Genomic DNA, 15,498 nt, shown 5'->3' with positions numbered 1-15,498 from the left:
GATCACCGCAACAACCGGGCTTAATGGAGGGGGGGGCCTCATTCCCTGTAGGGGAATCACCTGTGACACAATGTGCAGCACCAAGTAATTGCATGAAGCTAGAGTCAACGGCAGAGAAGAGTTTATCCCGGGAACTTTAGAGACAGTCTACCGGGGGGACTTAGGTAATTGCAACTTCATCTTAAATATGTCTGGATTTTTTTTTCGAAGCATGCTACTCTTTACAGAAGCTTGGTTAGGATTACTTCTTAAAATGGCCTCCAGCTCTTCAAACAATAACTCAATATCTTCTAGGGATTTGTTTCCTATATTGCTTGAAGAACTCATTTGGGAACATGGGCGTTTTTTTTATTTTTAGTACCACTCGGCGGTACAGGAACATCCACTGCTTTGCGTTTTCCCATCGTAGAACAGCAAAAGTTGTGGACATACATTGATTGAAATTGTAAAGTTTCAGTAAGTAAAGCCGGGAGTTGGCTTCCACAAAAAACGTACTTCTATGAATCAGGATAATGTCCCCAACCTAGCCTCTTCCGAGCAATGACGGGTGAAGACGGGCCTGCCTTGGCCTCCCCAGCCTCCCCTGCCTATCTGTGGTTATTGGAAGTGTCACTGTTTTGAATGTATGGTCCATTGGTTGGAAAATAAAGCATGCATGTTGTAAAAGCACAATTTGTATATATGAGACAGTGGAGCATCCTCAGAAACAGAGGGCCTCATTTACAAGGTTTTGGCACAGGGTAATGCCGCAAGGAATCTTGCTGAGCTGCCCTGCCTCAAAAGAAAGGGGCAGGAATGCACAGTATCTATGAGATAATGCACATTTGTGCACTTTTCCCGTGTGCTGCTGCCATGTGCCAACACAGGCACCCGTGTACTGTGGTGCAAGGGTGTCTTTGTTGCTGGGATGATGACTTTTGTGCACAAAGGGACACATTTCTGAACAAAAACAATCACAAGAGACATTTCCTCTTTCTATGTGTGATGCACACACAGAAAAAGTAAAAACAAGGAAAAATAAAGGTATTTCTCTTCCTTGTGCCTCCCTTGCGCCTCCCCTGTGGAGGTGGAAGCTTTTGACGCATTCCCAGGTTTGCAAAGTCACGTAAGCATGGTGCAAGGGTGTCTGCATTGCAAGGATGATGGTTTTTGTATACAAATGGACACCTTCCTGCACAAAACCAATCACAAGAGGCGTTTTCCTCTTTCTATGTGTGATGCACAAATAGAAAAAGGAAGAACAAAAAGAAATAAAGGTATTTCTCCTTGTTGCACCTCACGTACGCCTCCCCTGGGAGGCAGAGGCTTTTGACGCATTCCCAGGTTTATGAAAGCATGTAAATCTGGTAATGTGTCAAATGCCACGGGTGTTACATGGGAACACTCAATGTAAAGCCCAGGGCATGTCTCCCTGAAATGTGCACCAGTACATATATATAGGGCCATGAAAAGCCATGCAGGGTGAATTTACGTGGCCTTGTAAAAATGGCCCTGCAGTGTGTGCCACTGGACGTCACAAAAAAGTGACTCTTAGCCAGTACACAGAGGCTTGTAAATAATTTTTTCATATATGTAAATTTGTACTTTTATTTAATATTATATAACGCAATGCTATTGGAGTGCTTTACAGGAGCACCAGTTACAATACACAAGTTGACATTTATGTTTTTTCAGACACTGGAAAATTAAGGGCCTAATTTAGATCTTAGTGGTGTTACCACCAAGCTGGGTAGGCAGCGGGCCCGGGAAGACCGTCATGTCAGCAGTGTTCCACCCTCTGTATTTAGATGTTAAAATGTGCTGGCAGTGGTTTGTTTATGGCAGGAGATTGCGGTGGGACTCAAAGGACTTCATACAATGGGAGTGGCTATGAAAGGGAGGTAAGTGACACACAAACACACAGTTTCTTAGCCATAGGTGCACCCCGCACTAGACAACACAACACATACACACACCACAACCCGTACATGCTGAAACCATACATTGACACACATCCATGACACAACATACACACACCATTGACACTGCACCCACACACCACTCAACAAACAACACAGCTACACACTCAGCTACACAAAAACACTCACACACACCTGAACCTCACCCCGCCAATCTCATCACATACACACATATACGTACTGACTCACACACATAACTTGCAGCACAACATGACACGTATAGGCCCCACGGTAAGATGGTCACTTTGACACAGTTGACAGGTGTGAATGTACCATCATTGTGGTGCCAATATTCATTTGGCAATACATACTGGCACCATAATGACAATTGTGTATGTATGCAATATGTAATGTGTACCAGTGTGCTCCCACCCATGTCTGGCTCACTAGTGCCCCTGACATACGCTTGTCACAGTGATTTAAAAAAAATACTGTGACATGTATATGTCCCCAGTGGTCCCCAGCTCATGTGCAGTGCCCACCCAATATAACCTGGCAATGCGGGGTTCTGTTTTCTCCATGGATCGGTGGCAGCAGTGATGGTAGGTGTTGCCCAATTGTGACCAGTTGAAGACGGGGGAGTGGTAAAAAGGTGAGTTTTCAGCCCTTTTCCCCACAATCTGCCAACTATGGAGTGGAGGTCGAACTGCCACTTTTTCCATTGGCAAGGCATATTTAAATCAGCACGGTGGGAAGATTGGCAGCTGTTCCATTGGCAATGCATTTTCTCTGTATCGCCGTTGATGCAGCCCATGTTTCTTGGCTTTATGTTGGTTCGAATGAGGTCTTAACTCTATGCGACTGCCAACATCTAAAAACGTCAGGTGGACTGCTGCAGCAGCGGACAGGATTACAGTCGAAAAGTCAAAGGTGAGACCTTTACTGACAACATCTAGATCAGGCCCCAAGTGATTTGCCCAGAATAACAGGATGTTGAGCGATGCCAAGATTTTCCCCTTAGTTTGTCTCATATGTTTCAATAAATGCTTAAATAGGTAGACAAGTAATGGAAGATAAAGACCTTCAAGCCTGTACGGTCTTCCATAGACTCTTTCTACTTTATAATTGTAGACATTAAGGAGTTGAGACTAAAATGTGATTAAAATGTGTAACTTGAAATTTCTAAACCACGCAAAAGCCCCACAGCTATTTACAATACTTTCAAATCGTCTGTACCATTATTGAAGTTCACCAACCATGACCATTTCAGACCAAACCTATCCCACAAGCCAAACTTCATGGCCATGTAAGCTGTGCATTACACAACAAGTGACCAAAGACACAATTCAGCCTTAGTTGGCCTCATCAAAAGTATGGCTTTAGCTCCTGGGAATAGCAAACACTCTATTTATCGATACACCTTCTCCATTCATGGAGACAATATAGAATGGGGAATAAGATGAAAAAGCATGAATAAATGTGTATAAACCCTGGCAGTATTCTTCAGAGCATTTACATATTTTTGTAACTAATCCACTCTGATAAAATTGGCCAGCCCAATGCATATCAGTCCACTGCAGAAACAACATGAGCAATGTTGCTTAAGCTGATAAATCATGATCTCCTTGGACAAGAATGCTAGCAATCAACTTTTGTTTATGTCTCACATCGGTTCTATTTAAGGCACCACTGGGATTCTTGGCTGGATTCACTTTAAAGTCTGCACTGAACAAATATCTCCTACAGGCTCCACATCCTATGTTAAGTTATTTAGGTTATAGATTATATTTTTAGCACACATACACTGGAGTTTCTTGACTTTGTAGGACATAGCAGAACAGCAATAAATTGGAATAAAACAAAATAGAAATGTATTATATTATAAAGAATTAAAAAGTAAAGTTTTCAGTTTTTCCTGAAACTCAACAATGAATGGAAGACAATGAAGATCAAGAGTAAGTTTGGTTTATTCTCTCTCCATGGCAACAGAGATGGGCCGGTCTTCAAAAGAGGCAGTCCTAACCTTAGGCATATCAAGCAGTGATTAGCCTGCAGAGTACAGGGTGCATTGAAGCATGTGCTTGTGAAATTTTTAAGCAACAAAAAAAGAGCAGAGTCATGGCGTAACATAACCAGTGACTTGAAATACAACTGAGTCAAGGATTTTGAAGACTAGTGCTGGCCACCAGAGCCAGTGATCAGACTTGCAGCTCTATTTTGTACAGGTTGACATCTGCTAAGTACCTTCTTGAGGAGGTAGAGATAACCAGAAGTAGAAAAGTTCACACATTGATTTACTGCAAGAACCATAGATACGTGGTGTTCCAACATAATATAAGGCAGGATTTGTTTGGATGCTTGATATGCCAAAAACAAGCCCTTGCAACTATAGAAAGGCTGGAGTCAATAATGATGTGAAAGTTTTGGACAATTTAGGAAGGAGAAGGTGGTGGGTCTGTTTCCAAAGGCCATGTGAAGTAGTGGCTGGTCACTCAGTCTGACCTGCGACCATGCCCTACTCCCAATCAATTTCAGGTGGTTATACCCTACTGCTCACAGCACTTGGCCATGAGCAGTGTAGGTTGCCTTCAGGGACTGGCATTCAGCCAGTCCCTCAAGCCATGCTGCCACAGCTGCCAACCCTTGTTTTGCACAGTCTTCAGCAGTTCACAGTGGGGATAGGCACATACCACCATGTTATGGGCAGCCAACATTTGCTGTAAATGGCCTTCAACCATACAGAGTAGGTATCTGCTACAGGTGTTTGCCTGTATTTCAGCCCTCTGGTAAACACATAACAGGAGGGGAATTGTGACACAACCCCAGGGTGCATAACCTTTGTCCATGCACAGCAGGTCTTGGCCGCCTGGATTTGACTGCATTCGGGCCCTCTTCTCACTCATGCTTCCTTTTCTGTGGTTTTATTTGCCATAATTTTCTTTGTTGGATGTAGTGATGTCATCAACAACTTCAGTGGTGATGTCATAAGTAATGCCATCAATAATGACATCTGTGATGTCATAGGCAGTGCAAACGTGTGGCATTCAGTATGGTTTATGTCACAAACCAAAACTGGAGAATTTCCATGGTTTATCACATTTGAGTCAGAACCATACCTCTGTTTCTAACAGCAGTGTTTCAATGTATTTCCTTGTTTTTTCATTTCAGATATAATTACTATCCCTGGCTCCACATAACCCTTGGTTATGTGCTGTGGGCATTGTCCACAGGCCCTGCCCATTGACAACGCATGCGCCAAACTTGTTGTAGATAGACAGCTCCTACTGAATCTGGCCCTCAGTCATGAAGACTGGGTTATGCCTCAGGGCCTCACCGCCATCCAGGCCTAAGGCCTAAATTGTGCTGGGCAGCCAAATCCCACTGTGCATGGCATTTGGCTATGCACCGAAACAAGCATGGGGTTTTCCAGGTAACTCCTGAGAGTCTAGCAGAAAAAACACATAATAAAATGCACAACTGTGCCCCCGCTAAGAGATGCAATTATAACATGTTCAAGTACCCTCAAGGGAAATGGAAGTAATTCAAAAAATTAAACTGGACATTACAAAACAAAATAATTACCTCTCCCTTTGTCCAGTATCCAAAAAACTGAGAACATTTATCCCAAAAACAATCCTCACAGCATGTAATTTCTAAAATTCATTTTACTCATTAGATCTATTCTTGTGGTGTATATACAAACCCAGGTGATAACAAAACACAGTATTCAATGTAGATATAAACTATTTGACAATAACATACATAATACACATACAAATACTAAAACTCTACGCAATCAACAAAAATATTATACAACTAATAGTTGCTTTATACACAGTCCTTGTCTAAACAATTAGTAGATACGAGTGAAAATGCTTCCTGCTTGTTTGATAAAGGTGAAGCTTGTTTGTAATTCCCAAAGGACTTGTATTCTATCAGTCCTTAGATCCCCATCACCCTGTGACTACATTCCCTAGTTCATCACCATACAAAGAATGAACTTCAATATATTGGCCTTGTTGGAACCCATGTCCAAATACTTTGACTGTTTCTTGAAACCTTTTATTCCTTCATTACACTTTATCAATCTTATTCCGAATACATCCTTCAGTATTGAACAAGATGTGTTAGGGAGCTTTGATGTTCAATCCTTATACAGCAATATTCTCTGATGGGGAGCATTAACTATATTGAAGGAGATATTGGATACAAGGCCAGGTACAATGGGTATTCCCCCTGATTTCACTATTGAATCTGTCCATTTTGCACTAATAAAATGCTTCTTCTGAAAACTGAAGGGAGTGGCAATCGGTTGTTCTTTTGCCCTTGAATTGTCCAGCATCTACATGTCGTACTTCAAATAGAGGTACATTTAGAGTGTTAATACTTCATTCAAGAAACACATAATGACCTAACTTACATATCTTGATATATTGACTAGGCGGGATGACAAGGAAATGGCTGCCTCATCAATGGGATTCCACAACTCTGCAACTACTGGTGAAGGGTTGTATGGCTGCCGGCATCACCCCTGCATTGCATGCTTGATAAGTGCCCTACCTTCTCCTGCCAGACAACGAGGAAGTGGCTGCCCCATCATTGAGACTCCCTGTCCCATAACTCTGCAACTGTTGGTGAAGAGGGGTGTGGCTTTCTGCATCATCCCAGTGCCATGTACTTGATAAGTGCCCTACTTCCTTCTGCAACACTGGATCACAAAGATGTTACTGCCTCATCATTGAGACTCCCTGTCCCACAAATCTGCAATGCTGGTGAAGGAGGGGTGTGGCTGCCTGCATCACCCCCGCACCACACTCTTGATAAGCGCCCTACATCATCCCGTGGCACGGGATGACAAGGAAGTGGCTGATTCATCATTGGAACTCCCTGCCCCACAACTCTGCAACTGCTGGTGAAGAGAGAAGCATGGCTGCCTACCCCAGAGCCACACACTTGATAAGCACAGGGGCCATGCCAGAGCAAAGCTCAGGCCAAGGGCAGGCCTGTCTTGAGCCTGTCAGAGCCAGGAAGAGCCAGGGCAGAGTCACCCTCCTTGGTCCTACCCTCTGACACCCTCATGGAAGTTAATCCCTTTTGTACTTGACCACTTTAAGGTAAATCATTTCTTGGATTTTGACTTTTTACTTGTTGTGAGCCCTGTACGAGTCCCTCAAGCTCTCAAGAATGAAGGTTCCTATGTCTACTAGTGTAATCTGGGCCCTCCCCTATTGTTTGTATGCTAGAAGGCAGCCTGAGGAAGTATTGGATCAACCCTGCATGGAGTTTGTCTCTGACTGTGTTCTTGACCATAACCTCTCTGCTCCCTGCCCCTCGCAGGGCATCTGTGGTGGGATCTTGATCCATTGCACGGACTGCATGGATTGCACTAGTTTCCTGCTGTTCTAGTCTTGATTTTTGTCATCTTTAACTTGCACATTTGGGGAGTAGTTGAGGTGGGCACTCCCGTATCCGTCATTTAAAAAAAAAAATTGGAGTAGGGTATTCAGCCTGTTTGGGTTGTATTATAGGTAAAAAAAAGTCCCTCTGTATTATGCGGCCTCATGGGGGTCACAGGATTGACCCTCTATTATTTCCTATCTGACTTTGGTGGTGGAAGCCTTAAATGATCCAATTTTGTCCACCGAAAAATAGTTAGGATAGGGCAGTAATCAATCCACATCCTTGGCTCTCTGCCCAATGAAGATCCCCAGTAATGCTCAAGTGCTTGAGAAGGTTCAGGTGGTTTCCCCTTCTAATGCCAAAGGTCATAAGCGGGTTATAGTAGGAGATATCAATCATAACCCCTCTTTGTCTCCGCTTGATTCTATACAGCCAGTGAAGCAAAAGCAAAAAAGGTACATGGACATAAGAAAAGACCAACCTGGGATGAAAGCAAATATGTTAGAAGAGGTCTTGGTCCTCAATGGAATTTTGCCCCAGATCAGCAAAGAGGATTTATCTATTCTGTCAGCCGGTATAATGTTGAGTGTGAAACCCCTATTGACTAATTTTTTCTTAACTGAGAAAATGTCTGTGATTGATTTAAGATTGGTGATGAATAACTCTGAGAGTCTCACCGATCTAGTTCTGAAAGTCTCCCATTCTATCCTTCAGGAGGGGCAGACAAATCTTTCTGCGCAGCACCTGAATAGGGCAACAGGGAAACATTCTCCTGCTTCTTCTTCTGTTCCCCACCCCCTCCGTCCAGACTGGGGAGTGATCACAGAAGTGGGGAAGCCATTCGCCAACAATTTTCCCCACTCAGGGACATTAGACCCAGTTGTTCAAATCATGTAAGTTCCATGCAGCCACAACTACAGTCAGATCATAGTACCCAGGGTCCCTTGCACCTAAGTGACAAGGCAGTCGGATGGATTGTGATATCCCTTCATGAATTACAGCTCCCTCTAATAGGCCTACGATCTCTAGACATATACCACAGTTGCCACCTGAATCAATTCTGTTGGTTGCAGTTTTGACAGGGATTTTAACTCTAAGAGAAGGAGCGAGAGAGTCTGTTTTCAAACTAAAGAGTAACGTTGTACATTGATGCCACACTAAGCGGACGATTGGGGTCCATTTACCAAACACCTCATAATGGTTAGAAGAACTGAGTGGGCTGAGCCGAGAGAAACAGCACGGGAGGGTGACTGCATCACTGTGACCCTTGACGAGCCATTTTGGGCCAGACAGTTCCTCTGTCAGGCTGCACAAAACAATCCCCCAGTGTCCAGCATTGAAGTTCTGCCTTAAGGTTACTGTTAACATCCCAGAGTGCCAGAGAGGGCCTTTGTGAACTCTTGATGGTGCCATGCGGGACATAGAGACTGGGTGGAGCTTGCACAGCCTAGGAATACAGTTAGCCCTCTAAGCTCTATGGAATGTATTGATTGACTAGTCATCTCTACTGATACGTGCACCAATGTCACAGGGTAGACTTGAGAGTACAGTACTTAGGTTGAGGTCCACAGATTATCTTATGATGGGTACCCATTTTAATGTTATGAGATGGAATTTGGCAGGTTTAGCTAAGAAGCAATCAGATGAGAAGTGGCAGAGCCTATTAAAGGAAAACCATATCAGAGGTCTGCAGGATACCTGGGATACTGGCATGACATTTTATTTAAATGGCTTCTGTTCTCTCTTTGCCAGTCACACCATCAGCCAGAGGTAGAGCCAAGGGTGGTTTGATCACTCTGATTTCCCTAGATATGCTTTGAAAAATGGCTGAGGTTTGTACGGGCTCTCACTTTCTCCTGGCAGTCACCCTGACATTGAAATCCTCACCCAGTCTCTTAGTTTGAAATGTTTATAATTCTCATTCTCGGGACACTTCGAATGAGCACCTGAGGACATTAAGGCCCTCATTATGAACACAGCGGTAAACACCGTCGACCGCCATGGAGACGGCGAACAGAAGACCGCCATATAATGATACAAAAATCAGAAACTGACAAAAATCTCCCTGCCACCAGTCACCACCAGGACCTTGTGGGCAGAAATGCTTGACCTCCCACCCCGCCACCGCCGGGCACACAAACTCCCCGCTCTACAAATAATGAAGCACAAATCACTGTGGCGGTCAGTGGAAGCCGAACGACCATTGGTGGTACAGACTGCCATGGGCGGCAATTGGACCCAAGAGTAAGAAATGCATACATTGGCAAGTTTGAAATTAGGCCAACTAATACAGAGAACCCTAGAAGCAGTCACCGAAGCCACAATACACGATACATACACCCAACCACACAAGAGCACCCTCATCTAGATCCACACAAGATACCATTCACAACACACACCATGGCACCCTCCAAACACCCACGCTTCACAGAAAGAGAGCTAAGGCCCATGGTGGACGAGATACTGAAGGTCGAGCCACAATTATTTGGGGCACTGGTCCAGCAGACACCCATCGCCAGGAAGATGCAGCAATGGCAGACAATAGTCAACAAGGTCAATGCAGTGGGACTCCATCCATGCACCAGGGACGACATCCGCAAGAGATGAACGACCTGCGTGGGATGGTCAGGTCTATGGCATCCAGGCACCACATTGCAGTCCAGAAGACAGGGGGAGGACCTCCACCAACACCACCCGACTACATTGACTGGGAAGAAAAGGCACTGGCCATCCTGCACCCTGAGGGACTCACTGGTCTCTGGAGGAATGGATTAAGGTAAGTCGTCTACATTGACACCATATCCATCACACCTGTAATGCATGCACCACCCCACCCCTCCAACACCCACCAGGACCACTACCCCACCCAGGCCACAATCACTACATCCAGTCATCCTGCATGCCCACAAACCCACTAACAGGCCCACATCCCTCCCCTGTGCACAGCCAAGGAATCACAATGGCCTACAGCACCCACAATGCACCTCCACATCCAAAGAAAAATGCAATGCTAACCTCACAAAAGCACCCTGCATGGTCCCAAAGTGTGAAAACCTGTACAAAACTGCGCAGTCCTGTGCACCCCATCCGATCATGCAATTGTAACAGACATGTCCATTCCCCCAACAGGCACCACCAACCATGCCACCCTGACGGACAGGACAAGGAGTGGCAGTGCCCCACAGGAAGACAGAGGCACCTCCCAGGACATTGGAGATGGAACCCTAGACATTGACGATCACCGTGGCCCCTCACACAGTCCTGGACTGTCATCATCAAGCAGCCCCACCTAGGACACCACTGACACCCCTACCACCCAGCCAACAACATCAGCCCAGGGCATCCGTCCCCACACCTGTGTATCCAGGCCACAGACTGGTGGAACACATGAACAGAGGCCACTGTCACTCCCAACCAACAGGCAGGAAGACGATGCCCCAGTAAAAGTGGTACTGCCAGACCTGTGCAGAGGACACAGGCACAGGGGGCTGGCCCTGTGGGAGGGCATCAGTGACCCAGGGGGGTGGCCACAGGAAGGATACTGCAGCCCAGGATGTGATCTCTGAGGTCCTGGGAGCATATCACCATACCCAGGACAGAATGGTCCAGATAGTATCCACCCTGGAGCAGTCAAAGGATGCAGCTAGCACACCACCAAGAGGCCATGGAGCAGTGGAAACTGCACAATGCCACAACAGCCAGCATAGCAGGTGCGCTGCTGGACCTTGTCCCAACACAGCCTGAGGCCCACACAGACCAGGAAGCCCCTACTACAGGCCAGGCTACAGACCGGACAACAACAGCATCAGCAACAACTAGACATGTTCCACCCTCCCAGGACACATAGGAGACATGCATCTCAACCCGTACAGGCCACCACCAGGCACCCAAACAGACCCTCAGGCCCAGATATGGCACTGGAACACCTGCCAAGACCTAGGCCCCCTCAAAGAAGTGACTCTGGCAATAACTGTCCTCCAAGTGTCCCACTGAATCAACAACCAAACCGTGTGAAAACAACAACAAACTCTTGTAAACATAGATGGACCTACCACTACTGACAACAAATGCTGCGACCATGTTGCCATATTGTACAACCACCAGCAGCCCACTCCCATCACTGTAATCTGCATGATGTAATCCCTGCACCAAATAAAACACCAGTTCACCTATTACAATGTCCCCTGCCATTATGTTTAAACAAAGTGAAGTATGGATGCAGCTGAATTGTAACTCATTTATTATTATCTGAGTAGCAGGAAATGCACCACACGCATAACATGTTGTTGTGCCTACAGATGTGTTGAACTATTATATGAACTATTATACTATAATGTTACCTGCCCTATGCAGACCTGGTCACAGTGGCAATGAATATTGACCCAACACCCCCCTAGATGAAAAGGCACACTGACAGTATGCTGCACAGACAGCAATCTCATCTAATAGTCTCACATAGTTACTGGAAGTACTGGAAGTAGAGTTGTATCAGTTGGGTCCTGGGGTTCCCCCTCCTCATCATCACCATCACTCTCATCTCCTCTCTGAGGAAGCTGGACTGGATATACAGCACCCACCTCCTCCAAGAGGGGGATAGAATTCCTCACAGCCACGTTGTGCTGAATGCAGCAGGCCACCACTATTCTACACACCTTTTCAGGCCCATAGGCCAGGGGACCGCCAGAGATATGTAGGTAATGAAATCTAGCCTTCATGAGACCTATTGTGCGCTCTATCACCCTCCTAGAACGTCCCTGGGCCTCATTGTAATTCCTCTCTGCATCAGTTCCAGGATTCCTCACTAGTGTCAGAAGCCAACGCAAGTTGGGGTAGCCAGAATCACCTAAAAAATGGTGCAAAACACGACTGTCAATGACAACCCTCAGTGGCTGACAGCCTGGCTGTCTGCTAAGTGGCAATAAGTGTCAGAAACATCTACCTATGATCTATCCTCTGTCCTCTTGTAGTTGTTCCATCTTGTGTGGCACACTACTGTTCCTTAGTACAAAGGAATCATGGACTGATCCAGGGAACATGGCATTCACATGTGAGATGTACTGGTCTGCAGTACACACCAATTGAATGTTCATGGAATGAAAGTTCTTCATGTTTCTGTACACCTGTTCACTGACTCTTGGGGGGATGATAGCTATGTGGGTGCCATCGATGGCACCTATCACATGGGGTATGTTGGCAAAGGCATAGAAGTCTGACTTGATGGCAGGGAGGTCAGCACTTTGGGAAAACCTCACATAGGACTGCAGGTGTCGTACAAATGCATTCAGGAATGTGGACAGTATAATGCTAAACATTGGCTGTGAAAAACGTGCCCCCATGCCCACTGTCACTTGAAATGAGCCAGGAAAAGGAGTGCAGAGAACACCTGTACTTCAGTAGGGATAGCATGCTGATTCCGATTAGCCGGTCTCAGTGCTGGATCCAGTAATGCATAAAGTTAAGTCTGTAATTGATAATGATGCAACGCTCCACCATAGTTCACAAATCAACAAGTAGTCTGTACACCGATGGGGCCCTCCCTCGCCACAAGGGTCTGTACCTAGGAGGAGTTGAAAACACATGTGAGGAACACACATACATCTGCACACATTATTTCTCATTCAGCACTGCTGGCATGATTGTCGACGACACAAATGCTTAGTATGTGTGACATTACAGCAACATGACCACAATGATATATCAGGACTGTTCAGGCGAGGTAATGTATATTGTTTCATGCCTATGGGTGTTTAGGGGACAATAGGGCCTGCATTGTGCTGATGAGGGTTTTACAACTGCTTGTTAAGGCCAAAATGTGTCTGCCCCCTGTAATCCAGAAGTATTGTGTTGGAAGTTCTAGCGGTGGACGTAATAGCGTAAGGCTGTGTTTGCGCAAATTCATTGGGTAACATGGTTGTCAATGGGCATTCTTAGCGTAGCATGATCGCCGCTGGCGGTGACGGTGCACACCGTCACGGTGCGTACGCAAACTCGTTACCCCAACTTCACTTGACTCCCTGATCTCGTGCATGCAGGTACTCCACTGAGGGTACTGCTGTGTCCTGCCTCTAGTCATGGAAATGGCACGTGTTGCAGGGGAAAGGGCTCCGGCCTTCACCAACAAGGAATTGGAGAAGCTCATGGACGGGGTCCTTCCTGCCCCTGTACGTCAAGCTCTACAGTCGGCCAGAGGTACGGGTGAGTAGGAGGATTTGGGGGGCATGGATGTGTGTAATGGTGGTTGATGGCTGCATACATGTGTGCACGTGAGACACTGTATAGTCCAGGGTTCCTGACATGCTGCGTGTGTGTGTGCTGTTAGGCTGTTTGAAATGTCAGTCCCATAGTGGACGTATAGCCAGCTGTATATTATTGGTCATTGTCTGACCTCAGTGTTACTTTTTCTGTGTGCCCCTTATAGGTAAGCGCCCACCAGAAGAGGGGACTTTGGCATGCCATCCCCAAGGAGGTGTGGACCCTGGGGGTCTACAACCGGCTGAGCACCCAGTGCAGGAAGGGGTGGGAGGACCTGCGGCGCTGGGTGAGGAAGATCTGTGAGGCCCAGCTGGGGAAGTCCTCCCAACCAGGAAGGGGTGCGTGCCCGTCAGGCACTGATCCCCCTTATGCAACGCATCCTGGTGGTGGCGTATCCAGACCTGGATGGGCGCTTGAAGGCTGCACAGCAGTCACAAGAGGGTGAGTACATATACCATATTTTGGCTCCTTGATGGATGTGTGTGGGTGTGCGTTCATATTTATGCTGTTTAGTGGCAGGCACTCTGACTGATGTCCACCTACATAATGGCCCCTGTGGGGAGTAGGGGTGTAAGGGTCAAGTCTGCAGTACGTCAGGTCCTTAAGTGCTGTGGGGAGTGGCTGTAGAGCAGGGTTCTGGCCACTAGTCAGGGGCATAGCCATGTGTATAGCGGTAGATGCTGCCTGGTGGAATATTTTCTGGGTGGGTGCATGTGTGAACCACTTATGTACCTCCATTCAGTGTCTCTCCTGTTTTGTGTCCCCATCCCTGTTCTCTTGTGTTGTCTGTGTACATCAGCATCATCTGGCGAGGGAGCTGAGGCACCGGCGAGAGGGGAGGCAGCGGCCCACGGATCCTCGGAGGCAGAGTCGTCCAATGCCAAGGGGACCTGTGGGTTGGAGGGCGAGGGGAGAACCACGGGGGAGGCAACTACCACTGGAGATAGTGACTCCGATACCTCCTCCGATGGGAGCTCCCTAGCGGTGGCAGACCCTAGAGGGCCCACCCCTACTGTGTCATCTTCCGCCACCCCATACCATCACCGCCCTCCCAGTTGCTCCCCACCGAGTTGCCTGTGCCTGCTCACCCAGAAGGGTGGGCGTCTCCTTCACCCCAGGCACCTCATCCCCTGCCCAAGTCAGCTCTGCTGTCTTCAAGGAGGAGGCTATTGGCCTCCTGAGAACCATCTCTGTAGGGCTGACAGCCATCGTCAATGCCATCCAGATGCTAGCATCAGAGGTGCAGCACACCAATGCCTATCTGGATGGCATTCACATTGCTGTGTCTGGCCTACAGAGATCTTTTCAGGCTCTGGCCTCCTATTTGACGGCAGCCATTGTCCCTGGTCATTCCGTCCCCCCTCCAACCACCTCTACCCCTTCCAACACCCCACTCCCTTCACCCATCCAAAGCACATATTCTGACACGCAGGCACACTCCTCAACACACAAGAAGCACACTTCAAAACACAAGCACCACACCTCCCACCACAAGCATACACACAGCCAACATACACATGCACACACACCAACATCCACTTCCCCCAGTGTGTCCACCTCTTCCGCCTCCCTGTCTGTCCCCTGTACATGCACACCCACAGGCATTGCACCCTCATTCAATGTTGCTGACCCTAATCCCGCAGTCACCACAATAGCAAACATCCATTCATGCATCCCGGACACCACACCTGCACTCACCAAAGCGACTTTAGTTGATACATGCAGCACACTCACCAGACTTGCAGACACCCAGACAACATCCATTTACACTGGCAGCCTGTCTTGTCCCACTGTGTCCACCCCACCTCCTCTCAAGGTAGTCAAACGCACCAAAACAACCACCCATCACACATCCACCACACCTCAGCATACTGTCCAGTCACTTGCACCCACATCAAGCACACCTACACCTGTCACGACCACTCCCTCTACCTCCACTTCCACGCCT

Source organism: Pleurodeles waltl, chromosome 5, assembly GCF_031143425.1.
Source record: "Pleurodeles waltl isolate 20211129_DDA chromosome 5, aPleWal1.hap1.20221129, whole genome shotgun sequence".
In the NCBI taxonomy this organism is placed as follows: domain Eukaryota; kingdom Metazoa; phylum Chordata; class Amphibia; order Caudata; family Salamandridae; genus Pleurodeles; species Pleurodeles waltl.
The sequence above is the reverse complement of the archived record's forward strand: the minus strand, read 5'-3'. Positions refer to the sequence as shown.